The following is a 19,100-nucleotide window of genomic DNA, read 5'->3' as shown; positions in this document are numbered from 1 at the left end:
ACATTGTCATCTCCTCCATAGATATCTTTCAACTTGTTCCACATTTCATGAGCAATAGAAATATCTTTTACTTCATCAAATTCAGCATAATTGAGAGTAGAGGCAATGCCAATCATCATTATATTGTGATTCTTCTTTTCCACAATTTGATCCACAAACAAAGGTCCAACAAGTGCCACATACAATTGTTCTCTGAGTATTTTAGGCATGTGTCTCTAATGGTTTCCAAATGCAGCTTCATGAGTTCCTACCATGCTTGGAAGTTATCTCTATTCAACATAGGAATTTCCCTTCTGTAAGACATCTTGGTCTTTAGCTTAGGTCCTTGAAACCTTATCTGCAAGCACCAACAACTCTGATACCAATTTTTGGAAATGGAAAGGAGTAACTGAGAGGGGAGGGGCGAATCAATTATGAAAAAATAAATCCACTTTGCTTTTAAGATGTCAACACAATATAAAACCAAATCTTGTTGTAACTCAGTTAACACTAAATATTCTATTGTAACTCGGTTAACACTGAATATTACTATCACTCAATTAGCACAAAGATAATTAGATCTTAAGATATTCATGTGATTAGCCTTTATTAACTTAGTTGCAAAAAAATTAAGGAGATAACATGTACACAAGAGACACCAGGATTTATCATGAAAACCCAATTTGGAAAAGCATCCAATTGTAGTTAGTTATTGTTTTTCACTCTTCTAAAGTGACCCCTTTTAGGATCCAACCCTATTAAAGGTTACAAAACACACTTTTAGGTGTGACCCTATTAGAGGATTTAATTCATCCTATTAGGAGTGGCCTTGTTAGAGGTCTTTAGACACTTCAATCTAGAAATGCTACCTTGTTAGAGGATTTTCCAAATAGCTATTAGGCTAGCTCTGTTAAGAGATTTGATCCACTGCTATAATTATTAGAGAGTAATAATGAATTGACCTGATTGTTGATGCAACTAAATTTTCTAATTCATATCTCATCCTTCCTACTTCTTATTGAGGTGGAATCCCATTAAGGTGGATGCACAACCTATGGAGGCAGTTCATTGCTGGTGGAAAGATGTGGTTGATGGTTGTAGGTGGTCTTCTTCCTCTTTTAGCTATGTTTTGGGAGGCTAGAGCGACTTTCTTATTTCCTAGGTTTGGCCTTGTTATCTGGTTCAATGTTCTTTGAGTTGCCTTAGGTTTCCTTACCTATGTGGCTTGGGGGTGTAGTCTTGCTTTGGTTTCTCATCTTGCTTTACAACAATATTGCTACCCCCTCAAGTTGTGCAGGTCTAGGCATCCTGGGGTAGCCCTACTCTCTTGTAGTTGGTTGGCTTGGCTCTTGCTTTTCTCAATTGTGGTTTTGGTGTTATATTTCTTTCTTTGTCTTCTCTCCAATACTTTGGCCATCTCATGTCTAATGGGATTAGGCTCTCCTTGGTTGGCTTGTTTCCAGCTTCTTTATTACTTTCCCTTCTTGGTGTGAGGGTGTGGGTTGTACTAGTTCTCCCATCTTTTCTAGTACTTTTCCCCTGTCATCTATGGAGGTTTATGGTTTTGTGGTTGTCCTTATTTTTGGTTTGAGGTTGTTTGGTTTCTCTTCCCAAGCATGAGTATGTTTGCATTGGTTCCTTCTTCTTTCGGTGCTCCTGCATCTTATTGTTTGGTGGTTTTTTTTATCATTGGATCCTTTATTGTGAAATTTTGGTCAGCTCTTTATGGTAGTGGCTTCATCAAAAGTACTTTTTTTCACTTCTCATAACTTCCATTCCACTTGTCTTTTTATGAAGATGTGATGTTAATTTTGTTACCTCAATTTATCTAGTATGAACTTGCAGTAGACAACATATAAAGATGTAAACTACTAACCTCACATAGACTACCTAATAATTTTAACATCTATATCTAGACACACCTATATCTAGACATACAAATACATATACATATATACATAACTAACTAGTATGAAATATAGATAATACAATTTGTGGATTTTTTTTTGCATTGAAGTTTCCAAACTATGATCCATAATCAAAATGAAAAGAGAGCTGAAAGAACAAAAATGAAATAGTATAAATTATCTTTAGTAACGACTTTCAAATAGAAGATACCTTTGATATCTATAGTCAGATGTAAACTCTATTGATGATGAGAATTGAATAAGATAAAAGCATTTTATTTCTTCACTATACATATTTATTTGTTATTTGGTTATAACTTTTCTCCTTTAAAAGATCTATGTAGGAAATGAGATTTTGAATATGGGTTATTACAAGAACGATTATCAATAGTAATACCGTGTTGTAAACATCTGGCTCTGAAATCTTAATTTAAAAAAGGTTCTATCAATTTATTAAAAAAGTTGTACTACTTGTATAGGTAGACAAGATTGGTTACTTTACTGAAATAGAAAAATATTTAGATTATTTACATAAAAAAATTTAAGTTGCATACCTCTCTGGACAAATGAGCACAGTAAAGTGCAGTTAATGGGGTCTGCTCTGCAGATTTGATAACCACTGTGCATCCAGTGGCTAAAGCAGGACTGATCTTAGAGAAAAAAAAAGACGAGGGGGAAGTTCCATGGTATAATCTGACCACACACTCCAATGGGCTCATGCAATGTATATCCTTGGTACTGCCCATTCATCTTCAATGTCAGCCCATGAATTTTATCAGCATACCCTGCAAAAGTATAGAATTGGTCATACTTTTAGGAACTATAATTTCCAACCCTAAATAACATAGTAGAAGTAAACTTGCTAATTAAGCTAGTTATTATCCTGTAACAGCATAGTATTGCATAATGGCAACAGAGCCAGGAACATCCCCCATCTTGACCATATCCAAAGGTTTTCCACTATCCCATGTCTCCAATGCTGCAATTTCATCTGAATGCTAAAGAAGTAGATCTGCATATTTGTGTAGTATGCGGCCTCTTTCCTGTAATCAAAAGTAGAAACATGGGTCAATGAGTTTGACTCAAGATCTATATATCTGAATTGTGATAGCAAATATCATAATTTGATTACTGAAAAAAATATTGCTTAACTTATTATGGATATTAATGCTCTCAAAAGAACACAAATTTTGTTTTGTCTTGTACTAGTTGAAAGAGACATCTTTTTAAATCCAAGTTATGAACTTGGCCTTAAACAAGGGCATTTTCTATAAATGATCAATTACTGGTGATTAAACAATGGAGAATGGTTCATAAGGTGAAATGGGCACCCCTGAATGTCCCAAAAACTAAACCAAATTGCTGAAAGGAATTATGTCAAACAGTTTGCATTTAACCTCTTATTTCTCCATTTAATGTTTCAAACCCCTTATAACTCCAGAAATCAAACATTTATTTGTTTGTTGTGTTTGTGCGTGGAATTGGTATCATACAACATAAACAAGAAAGAAACCACAATAATATGCAAAAGTGGAAATGAACTACAGCCAAATAAATGTTATTTTCAGAATTCATAAAACCAAATACATGGTAGATTTATCAACTCACTAATTACTTCAGCATTATTGACATAATACTCCAGCACATGCTTTCGAACTTGCTGCTACAGTACTTTGTCCTTCAATCAGTCCACTACCTTCGTAATATCATTCTCTCAAAGCGGCATAAGCGTTGGACAAGTAGTGAAGAAGATATGAGCAAAATACCAAATCCGCTTGTAGCCAGAAATGCAACTAAACTGCCTGATAATGAAGCCGATAACAAAGAATTCCAAAGGCCAAACCCCAAGGGAATGATGTCTAGAATGTTATAAGAGAGGATAAACGTCCTCAAATGCCAAGAACGAAGCTGTAACTCACACACCAATTTCTTCTCATATTCAACCTGTCTAATGAGGCCACAAATGCTTCCTTTTATTCTATTTCCAAGGGCTCGCTCAACTCATATGGGCAATGTGGGATAAAAGATGTGTAATATATAAAACATATATTAAAATACCCCTTATGTCTCCCTTGGGTACACATCACCATAAAATAAATATTAAAGTAACGCTTTAATATTTTACAATTAAATTACACGTTACTTTAATAAAACTTTAGGCATTAAAATGCATTAGCAATCAAACTCTGAATAATGCGAGTGATAGCTCATCGGAAAGCTCTCACCGAGGAGTATCGAATCCAATCACCAAAATTGACTTGCATTGTATCCTACCGACTTACTAAAAATAGTAAGTATGCTTGAAACTGAGTAAATCAACTTCATTTTTGACCCAAACTGGAAATGACTAGGCTAAAACACTCTAGGATCCCATTAAACCCTTCATTAGCCCTCAGGACCATGTAGAACAAGGCTAACACACACACACACTTGGTGAACTGCTAAAATGGGGACATTACAATCCGCCCCCCTTGAAATTGCTTGTCCTCAAGCAATCTCAGCCTAGCCTGCTGAATAACCTGCTCACTCTCCCATGTAGAATCTTCCTCCGGCAGGTCTTTCCATCTGACCAAATACTCCTTCACTATCCTATTTCTAAGCTTCCTCTCTCTGGTGTCCAGAATAGCCTCAGGTACTAACACAAGCTTCCCCTCCTCATCCAAAGGGGGTAAATCTGCAGAAGGCACTACACTCTGACCAATGGATTTCTTAAGCCTAAACACATGAAACACATTGTGCACTCGATTTTCCCTCTGGAAGCTCAAGCTCATAGGCGACTTTTCCCACTTTGTAAATCACCTTGTAGGGACCAAAAAATCTAGGTTTCAACTTTTTAGCTCCGCTCTTCTTGAGCGATGACTGTCTATATGGTTGTAGCCTCAAGTAAACCATATCCCCTACCTCGAAGCTATGCTCTATTCGGTGCTGATCAATATACAATTTCTGTTGATTCTAGGCCTGTTTTATATTCTCTTTGAGCACTTTCAAGATGTCCTGACTATCTTGCAATAAGTTTTTGGCTTTGGGCACTCTACTGTCCCCCAAAACTAAATCCATGAAGCTAGGTGCTTCATAACCATAGAGTGCCATGAAAGGAGTCATCTTGATGGACATATGATAAGTGGTGTTATAACAATACTCTCCCATATGCAACCATCTGATCCAAGCCTTTTGTTGTGTAGTTACATAGTTCCTCAAATATCCTTCCACCCATTTATTCACAATCTCTGTTTGCCCATCTATTTGCAGGTGATAACTAGTGCTAGGTGTAAGATCTGTACCACACAACCTAAACAACTCTTGCCAAAAAACACTCATAAACTTACTATCCCGGTCACTGACAATGAATCTGGGCAGCCCATGTAACTTGAATATCTCTCTAAAGAAAAGATCTGCCACCTGTGCTGCTGTGTAAGTGGATGGAATAGCAAAGAAGTGAGTAAACTTCGTCAAGCGGTCCACCACCACATAGATGCAATCCCTTCCCTGCACTCGTGGTAAACTAGTGATGAAGTCCATCGAAATACTTTCCCATTTCCTATCAAGAATGGGCAAGGGCTGTAATAAACCTGCAAGAAATGTGTGCTCTCCCTTATTCTGTTGACAAACCACACACTCCCTGACATACCTCTGAACATCATCCTTGAGCCCTTTCCATGAAAACCACTCTCGGATCTGCTTGTAGGTCTTGAAGACCCCCGGATGTCTAGCTGTGGGTGCATCATGAAATGCCTTCAGTATCACCTCTCTCAAATGTGATGACGGAATCAAATAAACCTTGTCCTGAACTCTGATCAATCCATCTATCACCTCATAGCGATCATCCTGTATGGTACCTGAAATCAATCCAGAAGCCCAAGCATCTCCGACATACTCTACTATAATTTGATCTCTCCAATCTCTTGAAACCTCTGCCAGAGCACATAAGTGAGGTCTCCAAGATAAGGCATCAGCCACCACATTTTTCTTACCTTTGACAAAATCTATGTCAAAGTCATAAGCCTGCAATTTAGTCATCCATTTTTGTTGCCAGTCATTAAAATCACACTGGCTCATGAAGTATTTAATACTGTTGTGATCAGTCTTGATCACAAAATTTCCACCTACCAAATATGATCAAAATTTGGCCAATGCATGCATTATGGCCAACATCTCCCGGTCATAGACAAAATAACTTTTCTCAACTCCCCAGAGCTTCCTACTCTCGAATGCAATGGGATTCTTCTCCTGCATCAATACTGCTCCAATCCCATCACTTGATGCATCACAATGAAGCTCAAAAGGCTTTGTGAAATATGGTAGATCTAAAACTAGACATGAAGACATTACCTGCTTGAAATATTCAAAACACCTATGTGCTACCCTTGACCACGCGAAGGCTCCTTTCCTAGCAAGATCTGTTAAGGGTGTAGCAATCTGTGAGAATCCCTTAACAAACCTCCTATAAAAACCACATAAACCAAAGAATCCCTTAAGCTATGTAAGGTTTGTGGGAGTAGGCCACTCTACAATAGCTCTAATCTTTTCGGGATCAACCTAAATGCCATCTGCACTAATGATATGCCCAAGGTAAAGGAGCTCAGTCATGCCAAACTCACATTTAGATTCCTTGGCATACAATGACTCTCTCTCTAGAATAGATAACACCTCCTCTAGATGATGTAAGTGCTTCTCCTAGGTCTTACTGAAGACCAAGATGTCATCAAAGAAGATCAAGACAAATCCCCTCAGCTGCTTCCTGAATACCTGGTTCATACAACTCTGAAATGTAGTGGGTGCATTGGTTAGACCAAATGGCATAACCATGAACTCAAAGTGGCCATAGTGACATCGAAAGGCTGTTTTCTCAATGTCCTTTTCTCTCATCCTGATCTGATGGTATCCGGATCGCAAATCAATTTTGGTGAAGAAGCATGCCCCATGCAACTCATCAATCAGCTCATCAATCCTAGGAATGGGATACTTGTTTTTAACTATTTTCTTATTCAGTACCCTGTAATCGATGCACATGCGCATCGTCCCATCCTTCTTCTTTACCAATACTATTGCTGAAGGAAAGGGGCTCTTACTGGGCCTAATATGCCCCATCTCCAACAAATCCTTAATTGCCTTCTCTATCTCATCCTTGTGTTTCTTAGGATGACGATAGGGAGTAATCATAACTGGTTTGGCTCCCTCCTCAAGCTCAATAACATGTTCCATCCCTCTGTCAGGAGGAACCCCATGAGGAATATCGCTAAATACTTTAGCATGTCTATCAAGTATCTTCTGGACATCTGGTGGATGACTCTTTTCTTGTGGCTCTGGTGAAGTTGGCATAATGTAGCACTCTGCCACCCACTCTATGTCATCATGACGAAAAAGTCTCTACATTATCCTCAAGGACACTACTCTGCAACCTCCATCTGAAAGTCCTCTAAGTACCACAGTTCTGCCCTCATGCTGGAATCTCATCTCCAATTTTGCTAGGTTAAGTGTGAACTCAACTAGTGAAGCCATCCATGTCATGCCAAGGATGACATCATAATCTCCCATGTCCACAACATAGAACTCATCCTCCAACTCATAGCCATCTCCAAACCTGATGCGAAGATTAGATATCTTTCGAGTGCATAATAATTTATCACCATTCGCCACCATGACTCTAAACCCATCATGCTCCTCTGTCTGTAACCCTCTCTTGGCTACCAACTGTACATCTATGATTTTATGTGTAGCCCCAGTGTCAATAAGAGATATCACTTTCTACCCTTGAATAGTACCCTTGATCTTAAATGTGATTGCCTTTTGGGCCCCTGTCAAGCGTGCCACGATCTATCATCCTTAGGAATGCTGCTCTCCTCTATAGTGTTACCCTCATCTGAATCGGAGTGCTGACCCTCCCCCTCTGACTCTAACTCTTCTGCTGAAAAATATTCCATTTGATTTGCCTTATCCTTGAGAGAACATTTATGAGATAAGTCCCAAGGCTCTTTACAATGGAAGCATAGCTTCTTCTTTCAAAGTTCATTCAAGGTTTCATTGTCTAGTCCTTTTGATCCTTTTTTGGGTTTGCTATACTCTTTCTGAAATAGTTTTTTTGTCTTGGTCCTTGCGGTAGGAAGAATCTATTGGATGGTTTTTTCCTTTGTATACCGAAGGAGCTGAATCTCGTGCCTTTTTAGTTGCTTCAGCTAAGGTGAGTGGATCATGTCCCTTCACCCAACCTTGTAATGGATCAACAAGACCATCACAAAATAACACCACCAATCTCCTAGGAGAGATATTAGTAACAAGTACAGACAAGCGCTGAAACTCGGCAATGTAAGCATCCACAGAACCTGACTCTTTTAACTGTGCTAGCTCCTTGAAATGTAACTCGGGATCCCTAGTGTCAAATCTCTCAATCAATGTTTCAGTGAATTGCTCATAGGATGTAATCTGATTATGCCCCAAAGTCACCATGCCATGATGCCACCATTCATGTGCAACGCCATCCAAGTGTATAGCTGCATACTTGATAGCCTCCTCCTCAGGCATAGGATTTAGCTGCAAGTATGTATCTACCTTCTGCACCCAAGCTCGTGCAGTCATCTTCCCTGAAGCATCATAATAAGGTAAAGAAAGTTTTCCAACTTTCTTCCTTAGCTCAAATTTTTGATTCCTCCCTCCTGCTCTAGGCATGTGTCTCATCCTCAAGTCCATATAATCTCTGAGGGAAATATCCGCCTGAAACTCCGGTCCACTAGCCTCCCAGTCCCTCCTAAATTGATCCTGTAACTCGGTAATCTATGGTTTGTTTACTGGTTGAACCGGATCTCTGGGTGGGAAAGTGGGTAGAAGAGGTCTCGAGCTCGCAGTCTACACTGGGCGTGCAATGTGTCTAAAGTTATCAGCCTCATTCCCATTGTTGCCGTGTCCATTATTACCATTAATGTTATTCTCAAGACCATTGTTGTTGCCTTGGCCTCCATGGTTATTGTTTCCCCCGTTGTTATTGTTTCCCTCATTGTTATTGTTTCTGTTGTTGGCATCACCTGGATTAATATTGACACCCATCTATCTAGCCATGAGTTGCAACATCATGTCCATTCGCCTATTCTGCTCCTGCTGCATACGTTGCCCCTACTCTAATGTATCCAGTAACTATCTGAACAGTACCTCCCCCTGATCTGGACCAACATTTCTACCTTTGCCTAATCCTGTATTCCTATCATCTCGATCACCCATATTATTGTCCTGATCAAAGAATATCTCCTCTGTGTCTGTATGGTTGGATTCAATGTCGACCTGCACGGATGTACTAGACTATTTGTTTTGCGAGTCCAAAATCCTATTTTGTCTTGCTCTGGTATCGCGAAAATTATAAGACCCCTATCGCATGCTCAAACATAAATTCTTAGCCTATGTCTTTTATTTATTTCTGATTTTAGTGTTTTGACATTTTGTCAAACACTTTTTCCCTCTATCCGGTTGTTCCAAATTCCCTATAAGACCTCCATAGGATGGCAGGACTTATAGCTCTGATACCACTGAAATGGGCACCCCTGAATGTCCCAAAAACTAAACCAACTTGCTGAAAGGAATTATGTCAAACAGTTTGCATTCAACCTCTTATTTCTCCATTTAATGTTTTAAACCCCTTATAACTCCAGAAATCAAACATTTATTTGTTTGTTGTGTTTGTGGATGGAATTGGTATCATACAACATAAACAAGAAAGAAACTACAATAATATGCAAAAGTGGAAATGAACTACAGCCAAATAAATGTTATTTTCAGAATTCATAAAACCAAATACATGGCAGATTTATCAACTCACTAATTACTTCAGCATTATTGACATAATATTCCAGTACATGCTTTCGAACTTGCTGCTATAGTACTTTGTCCTTCAATTAGTCCACTACCTTCGTAATATCATTCTCTCAAAGCGGCATAAGCATTGGACAAGTAGTGAAGAAGATATGAGCAAAATACCAAATCTTCTTGTAGCAGGAAATGCAACTAAACTGCCTGATAATGAAGCCGATAACAAAGAATTCCAAAGGCCAAACCCCAAGGGAATGACGTCTAGAATGTTACAAGAGAGGATAAACATCCTCAAATGCCAAGAACGGAGTTGCAACTCACACACCGATTTCTTCTCATATTCAACCTGTCTAATGAGGCCACAAATGCTTCTTTTTATTCTATTTCCAAGGGTCCGCTCAACTCTATGGGCAATGTGGGATAAAAGATGTGTAATATATAAAACATATATTAAAATACCCCTTATGTCTCCCTTGGGTACACATCACCATAAAATAAATATTAAAGTAACACTTTAATATTTTACAATTAAATTAGACATTACTTTAATAAAACTTTAGGGATTAAAATGTATTAGCAATCAGACTCTGAATAATGTGAGTGATAGCTCATCAGAAAGCTCTCACTAAGGAGTATCGAATCCAATCACCAAAATTGACCTACACTGTGTCCAGCCAACTTACTAAAAATAGTAAATATGCCTAAAACTGAGTGAATCAACTTCATTTTGGCCCAAACTGGAAATGACTAGGCCAAAACACTCCAGGATCCCATTAAACCCTTCGTTAGCCTTCGGGACCATGTAGAACAAGGCTAATGCACACACACTTGGTCAACTGCTAAAATGGGGACATTACATAAGGTACAATTTTACAACTAGGTTTGCATGCTAAGTGTGCATTAACTTGGAGAAAAATTCATGGTTAATTGCATTCGAGTCAGAATCGTATTGGAATAAGTGAGCTTAAAAGATCTAATGCTTCACTTCTATGAGCATCACCTAGATGCAATGAGTGTGAAGCATATAATTCATTTTCATAGTAGATGGGTTCTCATGAACCACTACTTATGAAATATGAGTCAATAAATTTGACTTACTCGACTCTGTGAATTTTATCTCCTACTTATCAATGATGCAGGACTTTCAAATCAGAAAATGTTTGGGACAGTTAGGCAGGGGTAAACAAAGAGACCATCTACCAAAGTTGTACAAAAGAGCTTATAGGCATGTCAAGGTATGCATGCCAGATTGTAAGGGTCTTATCTAAGGGTAGAAGGATAACTTCATTAGGCAGGAATTGTTCAGAACTTGTTACATTGACAATTTGTGGTGACAACTCTAAAGGATTAATTGATAATCTGTGGTGGTGTCCCTTTTTGAAGGAGATGCAGAGGATGTGGAATTGGACATTTTCTGAGGTTCCTATCTAAAGGTAGAAGGCTTTATTTAGGAGAATTACTAGTTGAGAGTGTTAACTTAGTGCTCAACACCTCTTTAGAGATTTGTGCTGTAAATTTGGATAATTTTGGACATTTGTATAGGGCATTAACAGTTCGATCTTTTGATGCAACAACAAATGCTACTAACAAGTGGTATCAAAGCCTCGGGTCATAGGTTCGAGTTTCCCTTCAGTGGGTACTAAAGGCTCAATCAATGCCGAAGAGAAGATTGTTGAGAGTGTTGACTTGGTGGTCAGCACTTCCTTGCAAATTGGTGTGACAGAATGCTAGTAACATTACTCCCATTAGGCAACTTTGTTTGGAATTAGTTATGCATTTAGAAAGGCTATCTGTTGCGGCAACTCTAGAGGCTACTTGCTCATCCAAGCTAACAAGGTTAATCCTTCTAGGCTTTTAGGGTCACCAACTCAAACTAATAAAGTACAAAATTACAACTGAACCCTAAGAAACAAAACCCAAATCATACTTGGCCTGACATGCGAGGCCATGGACCATGATCAAAGGCAACCCTTCCTGCTTTAATAGCCAAATCAACATCCTCACTCATAGCTTCTGACACACTCGTTATAACTTCCTCTGTTCATGGGTCAAATGTCAATTTTTTTTCTTGCACATAAATTCATTGAGATTAAATACATACAATTCTCTACAATCTATGAATCTATAGAGATAGCTTTTGTTAATTGTTTGTTAACTCTTTGTATCATTGTTTTAAATCACTCTTCCTCTGATCTATTGAAAAGCTGAAGTAGTGCAGTGCTAGTGCAGTAAATCTTTACCCTATTGATGTTACTTAATTCTCATTAAGGCTGTTTATTAGAATAACTTATCTTAAAATGGATCATATAGTATGATTTAATAGTGTTAATAGTGTTGATATAAAAATTAAAAGTTTTCAGTCACAAATTCATTTTAATGATGATTCACAGAATATCATTCAAAAAATGGAAGATCAACAAATGTGATCTAAAATGATGCAAAAACTAACAAAATTGAATTCAGAAACTGTTTCATCAATTTCTTACGATTTTAACTAGAACTACTAGTTAAATTTATTCTGCAGTCTATATATTTTTATAATTTTAAAGATTTGGTATGATGGGCTAGAGACTAGTAAAATCAGACTTACCATCTGAACCATGTTCAACCAGTTACATTAGTTTTTCACATTTTATATAGTATTAATCTTAACATTTTTTCATAATTTTTGTAGTGTCAGACTTTCACATTCAGCAAACTTGATCACTGTTGGTCTTATTCAGAACCAAACAACTTCAATAATAGACCAAAGTGGTTTATTAACATAATGTATATTTTTTTGACTTCCTACTCCATTCTCTGTTTGACATTAAACTATTGACTATGTTCACAGATGTTAGATTGAGAAAATGCAGGCATTGAATCTAGGAACAATCTTAATATTAATATTAAGACAACATTTTAAAATGTTTTCTCTCATAAAGAAGAATTTTGGGAGTGCAAGGTTATGAGAAAATGTTTGCCCTATATTAAGTGCAAGATCAGTAGAACCACAGGCTTTCTAGGTGAACCAAAATCTGTCATGAACTACTTACATGTTCTCACATTCAAGGTTAAAAGAATATACACAACACAATATTATATTACCTGAAACTGAATCCACAAACTCTCCATTGATGAAGAGCTTTGTGTATTTCACGGTGACTGAAGGTTTTATGGGTCCTCCTTCTTCCATCACTAACTTCCAAGGCCCTGGTTCTGCTCCATTAGATCTAGGGGATGCCATTAGCTACTTTACTTATTTCCTTCTCTATACAGGCCAAAATCCTAAAAACGCTTAGGAAATGCTAAGCATACCTCTCCTCCTTTATGCAAAAACAAAGCATATAGGAAATCCCACACCAACACGACAGGTTGAATGACTTCACATTCACCAGCACCAAATATTCCACAGCTAAGAGATGAAAGCACACACTTCATGTTTCAAATATTTTATTACTACTTCCAAACAATTCCCAGTTTTATATTTTCAATTTGTAACAGCATTTTAGCCGAAGGCTCGAAAACTAAAGTTTGATGCATATTCCCTGACAAAGCCTGTTGTCATGCACATTTAAAATTATTTCTTCCTGCTTTCCACCATGGTGTTGAATAGAGATAAGAAGAGACAACGCACCATTATCTCTCAATTTATGATACAGGGCATCCATGTGCGAGAGCATCCCTTTTTGAATTTCAAATTCTTTTGATATATGATGTTTGTGTTGGGTAGTGGAGTTTTCCGCCAAGAACCTAATTGTTGAAATAACTAGTATATCTGCTTCCATGTCAGTTGCAACTGAACTGCTGTTTTGTTCAGCGGTTGTTTACTGACTAAGGCAGAGGTCCCATGGAGGGGGCTTGGGTTCTCTATTTTGGGAACTGGAGGTCCCATGCATTTTTTTGGTGGGGGCTAAAGTTTTAATTAGAATCTTTTCCTATTTTATAGGAGCTCCTGCTTTTTAGCTTTTTCATTTTGAGCTGATGAAAAAGGGGTGGAGCGGATGAAAAGGGGGTGGGGCTGGAATTAGCCCCACCAGTTTAGGGGAAAATTTTGCCACTTGTCAATAATCTATTTTCATTTTCCCACCAAAAACCACCAGCTTCCTTGTTTGTGGGAGCTAATTGTTTAAAACAGATTCACATTAAAAATTCATCAAACCGCTTCTATTTAAAAGTTCCTAAAAGAACTCAGCAGCACCCGCTCTATTTTTAAGCAAGCGGGTGACCATGGGACCTTACCCAAGTAAATCTGCTACTCACATTCCCTATTTCCTAGCCAATGGTTAAGGATACTTTCAGTGCTGTCAAAAGTAATAAGCCACACTCCTTCCACCACAACATGCGTTTGGCCATGTAGAAGGTTGTTAGAGCTAACATCGGTTCTAAATAGAATTCCAGAAACTTCTGATTGCTAAGAGCCCTCTATAAAAGGAGGCATGATCACAGCTAGTGTATTGTAATCAGAGAGATTTATGAATCAATAGAATTAGCTTTATTTTCTCTGTGATATAACATTGTGCTATTCTATATTACATTTTTCATCACTAATTTTGCCAAATTTGGGTGCAGGGTTTCTCTTTAAAGATAGAATTTCCAGATTTAGGTTAAACGGAGAGAAGTTGGAAATTGTTTTTGGTTTTTGTTTTGGTGTAAGGGTAGAGATAAGGCATTGCTGTTAGATGCCCAAGGACAGGCAACATTAGATCTGAATCTTGTTATAAGAAGCGAACAAGCAGTTTCTTTGTTATTAAATCTTGTTTCACATTGCAATAAGAATTTCACTGGTTTTGTTGCATTCGTTTGGTGTCTATACAATTCAGAACGCGATTTTGCATCATGGATAAAGTTTGCTACAGGTGTTTGTGAAGAAATTGTTCTAGCCCTCTTGTACCAAAAACATTAAATGTAAGACCCTCAAAAGTCAAAGCAACAAAACTATTGTACAATGAGGATTTTCAAAGTCTATGAAGCAAAAGTATTGTTGTTTTTAGAGTACCAATGACATTAACCCGAGGATAGAATTGTGAATTAGATTGTGGATTAAGCTACCTGAAGAAGAAGAAGAGATTTGTGGCTAAGAAAGAGATACGAGGATGGAGAGGAGCAGGGTAGTGGCAACTATTTTGGACTCGAAGTTATTATTTTTATTTATCCATCTTCTCTGTTATTTTGTTCTTTGGTTTTCTCCTGAAACCCCTTCCTTTTTAGGTAGAGGAGAGGACCTGATACTCACTCACTTCAACTTCCTTCAACTCAAGTTTATAAACATTATATAATATTTAAAAAAATAATGTCACGCATTCATTTCAGGTAAGGCCTAAATCTACTGTTTCAACATTTGGATAATAACAAGAACCTTAAGATGATTTGTTATGACAAGGAAGATTCTAAAATGATCATTACTAGACTACAAATATTATAAATCTTCAATTGGTACTTGCAAAACAGCAAAACGATCCAGCAGTAAAAACTGACATGTTGATTATGTATAATATATAAAAGGGCATGGATTGTATATGGTAGAAACATCATAACTAACATATCAGTTTAAATTTCTAAACGTAGGATTTGACCGACGGAGGATTTGACGGATGCTTAGTCCTTGTTATACAGAGAATCTCTCCTGTTCAAAATAAATTTCAAAAATATCGATTTCAAAAATCACAGATCGCATTTGAAGCCAGGTTTGATGGAGAGGTTCATAAAGCAGGCGCGGTTTGATGACAGTGCAAACAACAGGGATGCGCTTCTGGCCATGATTGTCTTTAAAATTTGATTTTTTTAATTTTTTTGGAAAAAGAGGGATAAAAATTCATTACCCTAGAAAGGATTACAACAAAGAGAGTTTAACAAGGAACTCTGTTCTTATCAACAAGTTCAACAAATTCTTGTAACAGAATTTTTCTCCATTTCTATTTTGATTTTCTGGAATTTTATTCTATTGTTTGGATTGAATACGAAATAGGTGGCAGAGAGGGGACTATTATATGAGTTGCAGATATAAGGGCAAAATTTTCTCAATTTTCTGAAGTTTTAAAGATTTCATTTTGTTCAAGTTGGGTCTGGTCCATTTTCTGAAGCAGGAAAGGCCAGGGTAGATGTTTTAATATGGATCGGTAAACTACTGATACTTCAGAAAAAATCTGTAATACAATGTTAAATTTCGACAAAAAAAAGTTTTGAGGGTTGAAATTTGTGCTCAAAGTGAGAGAAAGCGTTCAGGATTTGTGATGAAACTGAGATTCTCAAATTCCCAAAAAATTGGCACAACTCTGTCTGTTAGGCAACAAAGGCTTAGTAGATTCCACAGAGACAATTTTTCAAGACTAATTTTTATTCACGTTTCCTAGTCTCCCCCGTTCCCGTGGTACTGGTGGGCGTGTCACGCCAGCGCTACCGGTCACGTTAAAAAATTTACCCAGCGCACTGCAGTTTATAGGGGGGCTGTGGTGCACCCGATTCCTGCAGTCTAATCAATAAAAAAAAAGGGATAAAAAGTTGAGGAGTTTTGTTGAGATTTGATTCACAAATTCTTGCACATTAAATGACAGAAGCAGAACACAAGCTGCCAATGAAACATTATACACAATTAACAGAAACAAAGCCAATATGTTCATTTATTCATTTATGTTAAACATTGATTACAATCTCCCCAAACCCGATTTTCTTCTCTTCTTTTCTAGTCATATTTGCGGCCTCTGACCCTTCTGCCAGTTTATATTGGTTTATAAATCTCTGTTTCGATTTCAATGCACCTTAAGACGTTCCCGTCTGTTCACTTACCATGATTCTTAACTGAATCCCAACTGCCTTTCAAAACTATTTCCTGTCTTCTTCCCAAACATGTTGTAACTGTTGACACCAATTGTCCTCAATATTCATTTCGTACAATGTTTTAACTGGTTCATCCAATATTATGTTCAACCATTCTTCCCCCATGGCCAATCGCTGCCTCTCCTTCATCTCATCTTACATCGCTTCCATTTCAAAATTTACAATATCTTTTGTCTTCATTTATGCAATAGTTTCTACATCTTTTTCTTTAACCTCTTCTAGAGTACCCCTTGTTATTTCACACATTCTCAAATCCATTATTTTTCTATGATTACAAATTGTTTTCACAATCGCTCTCAGTATATTGTATTTATGCTCCTTCTCTATTATTATAATTAGTTCCTGCAGTGCAGGAAACTATTGCATCCCTGCAGTGCAGAAAACAATTGCATCCGTCAGATGGAATTTTGTTTTCCAATAGACCAATCAAATTCAAATTCATTTATTTAAACAGCTTTAAAAACTTGAAGATGTTCTGATTGGATTTCAAGATGTTCTAATTGGTTCTTAGAAATTTTGATAAGAAGAAAATTATTTTTCCAAGCACATCAATTTTAAAAAGGGTTCTATTAATTATCCCCCGGCATATTAAATGCAGCGCACAGAGAACATTACAACATTACACCATTTACAGCTCAGGAGCGCGTGCACAGAGAGCAGTGTTTTTTGTTGATTGATTCCCAGCTTGTTCTTCTTGACACGGTAATTCTCCATTTTTCTTTTATTTTTGAACTATCTTTATGCATTTCTGTCACTCAAAAAATCCATAATGTAGTTTATTTTTAAGCGAGAGTTTTAATTTAATAGTGTTTACAGGAGTACAGCCCACAGGTGCATACGTTGAAATCTTGGGCCATTTCCCAAAAAGTATACAAATCTTGGGCCATATGGAAGAAAAATGCTATATCCGTAGGGCCAGACACTGCAAATCCCTGTATTTCAACCTATGATGCTCAACCCAGCTTTGAAGAACAAATTACCACTAACATTAATTTGGTGAGCGTGCTATAGCTTTATAAAATCAATCATTTAGGGGTTTCCCAAGGATTTCAAAACTAGATTGTGTGTGTTTGTAAAAATCAAATTGAAACACTCGTCTCCTGATTTTTTTAAAGTTGAAGCGCATTTTTTTGTTACGTCAAGTTTAGTTGGACAACATTTCTGACATTTACCCTCTCCTCCAACAAATGTTTGAATATAGCAGCACAGTAAATCTAAAAATGATCCAAATCATTCTTTTATGGATACCCATGGAGATTGACTTAGTTGGCCACAAAACTTCCATTCATACAAATCATGCTAACTAAATACCCATTTGCCTTCATGTCTAAGCAAACCCCATTTCCGCCAATACCCACTCTATCTCAACAAACTACCATGCAAATAGCGCATAAGAGCATAGTTGAGCATAATTTTTTTGCCAAAACACTACTCTTAGCTCCTAATTTAATACTACAGGATTCAGAAACTGGGAAAAGAAAAGAAAAAAACTTTCCATGAAACCCATGTTTCATAGGTTGAATCAAAATATATAAGGTCCTGTTTGGCAAGTGGAATAGGAATACAAGAATAGGAATACTTATTTCGGGTTTGTTATTTCAGGAATACAAAATTGGAATACATATTCTTTTTCTCTGTTTGGTTCACTCAAAATTTGATAAGGAATATGTATAATCTCTGTTTGGTTGTGCAAAAGCAGAATTGGAATAAGATTGTTTTTTACTGTTATTTAATATTTTTTCATTATACATTTGAATGATTTGGATTACTTTTTTTTTTAAAAGATTTTTTGTCAATTTTTAAATTATGTTTTTTAAAGAAAAAATTAGAGACAATCAATTGAAATAGTAATGAAATTAGTATAATTTATTCATCATTTTAACATAATTAGTCACCACAATACAAACAGAAACAAGTTTCAAACAAAAAAAATAGTCAAATCGTTATTAAATATGTCCACCATAACTATTCAAAATCATAAAATAAATCATAATGTTCAATAGTTTTTTATTAAGGAAAACAGATTTTGGAGGGTGCTTGAAACCTTTTTACAATGTTCAATAGCTGCTTTGACTTTTAACTACATTTACGAATATGATCTCAAAAGACTAGTAATATTGAAACAATTATAATTCCTAACATGCCTCAAAGAAACATGTTTTCACTCTCTCTGACCCTGCACAACCTGCAATCAGTACTTTTAGGTGCTATAGATTTAGCTACGGTAGATGTGGGTGGGACATCATCGACCCATTCAAAGAAATTACAACCACTATCCCCCTGCAATATGAAATCTAAATTAGTAGTCTCCACAATAATTAGTTGATACCAAAAATGTAAACATACAACAAAAATTAGTAATAACCTTTCTTCCATTTAGACAACAAAAGAATTTACATTCTAGATTATTTGTTGTGTGAAGTCTGCAGTACTACATGGCCAGTGCCACACTCACACATTGGCAAATTTAAAATCCATCTATCTTATATAAAATATGAACAAATACAAATAAAATGAAACATTCAATTAGCAAGATATATTATTTAAGAAACATTTATTATAGAAGCTCATGTCCATTGATTAATTGTATTAAGTTTAACCTCGAAA

General features: G+C 36.7%; 1 pseudogene; it reads right to left on the bottom strand.

Moving 5' to 3' along the window:
• LOC149540893 (aldehyde dehydrogenase 1-like) overlaps positions 1–12,903 on the bottom strand; it is a 239,542-nt pseudogene extending 226,639 nt beyond the window's left edge.
• Between the last annotated feature and the right edge of the window lie 6,197 nt (positions 12,904–19,100).

The sequence above is a fragment of the Cupressus sempervirens genome, chromosome 9 (genome assembly GCF_028749045.1).
Source record: "Cupressus sempervirens isolate cs-2001-9-10 chromosome 9, ASM2874904v1, whole genome shotgun sequence".
NCBI lineage: Eukaryota > Viridiplantae > Streptophyta > Pinopsida > Cupressales > Cupressaceae > Cupressus > Cupressus sempervirens.
Note: the sequence above shows the minus strand (reverse complement) of the source record. Positions and strands in the feature narration are given on the sequence as shown.